The 4391-nt window shown below is 42.2% G+C and overlaps 1 protein-coding gene and 1 long non-coding RNA gene across 2 annotated transcripts in view; one reads left to right on the forward strand and one right to left on the reverse strand.

The window, feature by feature from the left end:
* The window catches only part of TBC1D4 (TBC1 domain family member 4), a 129312-nt gene that overhangs the window by 62157 nt on the left and 62764 nt on the right, over positions 1-4391 (reverse strand). The gene's annotated exons all lie outside the window — the stretch shown is intronic.
* The window catches only part of LOC112549320, a 7263-nt gene continuing 6158 nt past the window's right edge, over positions 3287-4391 (forward strand). Inside the window, exon 1 of the long non-coding RNA XR_003092709.1 lies at positions 3287-3676. This is a non-coding gene — a long non-coding RNA (uncharacterized LOC112549320). The remainder of the gene's footprint in view (positions 3677-4391) is intronic.

The following is a 4391-nucleotide window of genomic DNA, read 5'->3' on the forward strand; positions in this document are numbered from 1 at the left end:
AGAGGGGGCCTTAGCATCTGCAAACATCCTTAACCTGCATCTTCCCTTTCCCAACCCTGCATCAACCAACTTCCAGTGGGTCACTCCTGACCCTTATAATTAGACTGTGTAAAAAAAAAGCTCAGGAGTAACCATGAGTGGTTCCATGTGCCATCACTGGGGCCATGCTCTGTCTTGAAAACCATGCGTTGTCCATGGCAGACAGATTCAGGAAGTAGTAGTATACATATGGCCTTAAGGCCAGATTTTAACAAGGTATTTAGGTACTTAAAAGGTATAGCAAAATACCTAATGTTATTTTCAAAAGATCCAATAAGAGAGATGGGTGGTTATTTGAGTACTGAGAAGAATCTAGCAGCCTACTTCTATTTTGGTCCTTTTGTTGGGGTTGGGGGGTGGAAAGTTACTAGGCACTTGTACAAATGACAAATATACCATTAAAAACCTGGCTTAGGGGCACTTCTTTTTCCCCCTCCAAAAAAAGGCTATGCAGTTCCCTAGACCAGTTTCCTTTTGTGCTCAAATGAAGAAAGTAAAAAACCTAGGATTGTAAAGCACTTTGCATTTTTTAGAGAGTGAAAAAAAAAACTCTCTCAAACCATTGGTCGAGTCTAGTTTCAAATATAGCACCTAAAACACTGGTCTGACACCTCAAATCAGCGTGTAGCTGCTGAATTAGGCACCTAAAATCTGAAGTGTTGCACATCCATAACACCTTTCAAAAAATCAGATGGTTTTGCACTGCTGAAAGTCAGGACAAAAAATATGCAATTAAAAGGCACTCAAGCTCGAAAATTGAATCAGTTCTTGTACAGCGATTTCAGCTTTTCACTTTTCAGTAGCCTCAGAGAGAATTATTTGTTCCTGCCTAATTAACTTTTTAGCTTGGATAGATGCTAGCAGCATTCTAGAACGCAAGAGTCCTTAGGCAAACCAATTGAGTACATCTCCCTCAGCCTCCGTCACTCATTAAAGAATTCGGTTCTTTACCCATCTTTTGTTTTTGGCTTTTAAAAAAAAAAAAAAAAGTGTTGCAGTTAGATCCTGCCTATACATCAGAAACATTGGGGAACTTTTTCTCAGACTCCTGGATCAAAAGATTTGAAGACAAGGTACTAATTTCTTTGTAAAGTAACAACTGATTCACGTGTATTGTTTTCCTGACAAGACTGCATTTGAGATAGACTCAGTACAGCAATGCAGCTTTCCCACACTGCAGCATTTGGAAGAGTCAAACTGTTTTGTATGAGAGGTCAGAGGTAACTGTTTTCCCTCAGCTTGGATCGATAGTCACATCCACATTCATGGTTGGTTTGCAAACTTTTTAGAATCTTCATCATTTATATATATTATAAAAAGTACTCTTGAAATATTCAAAGAAAAAAAAAAAATCTTTGCTTTAGCCTGGAAGGAACTGGAAGGGGAAAAAAAAGATGCTGTAATTTATGTTCCAATTATTGCCTTCCCTTTTCTTTTAAAGCAGTTGAGAGGGCCAGACTGCATCAAAATGCTGGTGTCTCTCTCACAGAACAAAATCTGTTAACATTCAAAATACAATGTAATATGGGTTATTATTATTAGGAAAATATGTTGATAATTTGTCATAATGGGCCAGGCAAAGCTTTGCCTGGACATGGAAGTTTGAATTAAACAAAAACCTACTGACCTGTCAACTAGATTAATCCTATTGATTAATTATACTACTTACAGTATTTACTCAATTCTAAGATTAGGTTCCCCCATTTAACATGGGAGGGGGCAAACCCCTTCATTTTAGACTAGAGGATGAGGGGCTTGAGACCCTATTAGGAATCAGGGCCATAGCCACAGCTGCTGCCTGTCCCTGTCGCTTCTACAATCCACCATCTCCCCCTGTAGCCCCTTCTCCCCATCTTCCACACCAAGGAGCCTCGGCTCCCCTACCTGCCTCTTACTCTTGCTCTACGCCATCAGGCTGCATCCACACTGCAGCCTGGGACACCGAGCATGGCTCCAGCACATCCAGAGAGCAGAAGCACACAGCTTGCACGGCCGCTACAGAGGCCGGCAGGGACTGTGCTCGGTGCCCCAGGTTAGAATGGGGACAGAGCCTGTCAGCATGAAGCAAGAGTAAAGGGGGGCAGGCACAAGTAGGGGGCAAGCTGCTTAACCTCCCCATACCACTCATCTCCCACCACTGCAGTGGACTAGACAGTGGGGACAGATGAATTACAAGATGACCCCTCCCCAATTAGATTCTATACACAGAAATTTATAACATTTACTAGAATGTAATTATGGGGGGGGGGGGGGGGGGTGTCATCTTAAATTCAGAGTCTCAGATTAGAATAAAACAGTACTAAATGCTATTGATTACTGATGGCGATTGATGCTTTTGGGGTAGGTTGTTACTTCTCACAGTTCACCTTACTCTTGTCCCATTACTGTGAAGAAAACAAGCTCATGCCTGTGTTACAACTAGAGCCAACTCTTACCATTAGAGGAGTTTCTCATTTAAATAATTACTAGAACCGAAAAGATATTGCATGGTAGTGTAGGCATGCTTGTTCAGGTATCAGTAGCAGCTTAGCTGCTGTAACAGAGCCTAAGGACAGCTAGCTCACCCCACTTCTCAGGTAGGATTTGCAGCCTACACAGAGCTCCATGTTGCTGAACTGTCAATAACCCAGCTCCCCTGGAGTGCCTGAACATAGACATATCCTATTACTACTACTCCTGGAGTACACAAGAGGATTACCAACAGGGTTATTTTTAGACCAGGTCTTTCTTACAGGTCACTTGTGAAGTTTGTTATCCATGATCAGATTAATCCACAGATCAGATAGGCCTATTTTCCTCCAATATAAAACACTAAAAACTGACCATGCAATAGGTTCTAATTGTTTCCTCAGGTTTTGATAATAGGCTAGATCCTCAACTGGTAGAAACTAAAGCATGGTAGCTCAGGGGCTCCAGCAGAGCTATACTGCTTTACAAAAGAAGTTGAGGATCTAGACCTATAGAACTGGAAAGGAATTTCTAGTCTCACAACACCCAGCAAAAAATAAAAATCACACCACATCAGAATGCCAACCAGTGCAGAATTGTTTCAAGTAGGTAAAGCAGTCAATATTACTGGACTTTGTACATATCAAACCTTAACATTTTGAACGTTAATAGTCTTGTTTTTCAGCTTACTATAAAGCTAGTTAATTTTTTAAAAGTTAAACACCCCTTAGAAATATATTTTTACCAGCTTCAATTTGGCAGTTAACCTAGTACTGCCAGAGGGGTACAACATATGGTCTATAAAATTTTTGGCATTCAGCCTTAAAAAAAACCCAAAACAAACAAACAGAATGCATTAGTGCTTTAAAGTCATGAAGAACAATAAAGTAATACATTCTCTATAGTGCGTCGCATCTAACAATAAAAAAATGCTGCCAATATGATGAAGTAAGCTTATGTGTCTCTGCCTTAGTCTTTAAAAGGTACAAGTCTTCCCTGCCTTCTGCCAGGTTTCAGACCAACATGGTTACTTACTGCTCTCAATTACAACTACACCCACTAACTGATAACCTTTATGTCCACTCTCTACTAGGCAGAACCAGCAATGTAACTACAGTGGGGCACCAGGATCCTCCTGCCAGGACAACACGGCACCACACCCCGCTATATAAAGTTGAGGGGAAGTGGGGTAAGTATAATGCTGCTCCACCCTCCTCCCTAAAGAACCTTTGCCAAAGGAAACATAGCCCTGTTCCTAATATGCCGGGGGGGGGGGGGGGGGGGGCAAAAACGGGGGGGGGGGGGGAAGTAAACAAGACACCAGGATCCACTCTGACTGGCAGAGTTCAGCCATGGGAGAGTTGAAACTGAATAGTAGCAGCACCTGTCTGAATAGGTAAGATTTCCCTTCACTCATGCTGCTACCTATTCCCCTTCCCATTCCCCACCCCACTCTGCCTATCTACCATGGTCAGCATACTCTAACTGCCTCCCTTTCCCCCAATCCTGAGTGATCCATGAACTCACTAAAGCCACTGGGCACAACAGTGATTTGTGCATATCACTTATTTTTCACAATAACTGGAAGAAAGACAGCAACTACATTTAGAAAACGGAAGCAGTGTAGCAGGAATAAAATTTAGAACTAAAGAAAGAAGTCACAGGATGTTGTTACAGGTTACCTCTGCACCATTCTAAATCCATGGAGTTCTGCACAGCATTGAAGTTACAACAGTTTCAGAACAGGTACAGGTTAAGGATTAAATGCCATCTTTGACCTGCACAACTGACTTGTGAGCAGGGGCAGGGACAGGATCCAAGACCCTATCCTTCCTTTGGGAGTGGAGGCCTGGAAGTAAGTATGGAGTCCCATGGGAGCACATCTCCCTGGGCTGCACGCTCTT

This window comes from Alligator sinensis, unplaced genomic scaffold (genome assembly GCF_000455745.1).
Source record: "Alligator sinensis unplaced genomic scaffold, ASM45574v1 scaffold241_1, whole genome shotgun sequence".
Lineage (NCBI taxonomy): Eukaryota > Metazoa > Chordata > Crocodylia > Alligatoridae > Alligator > Alligator sinensis.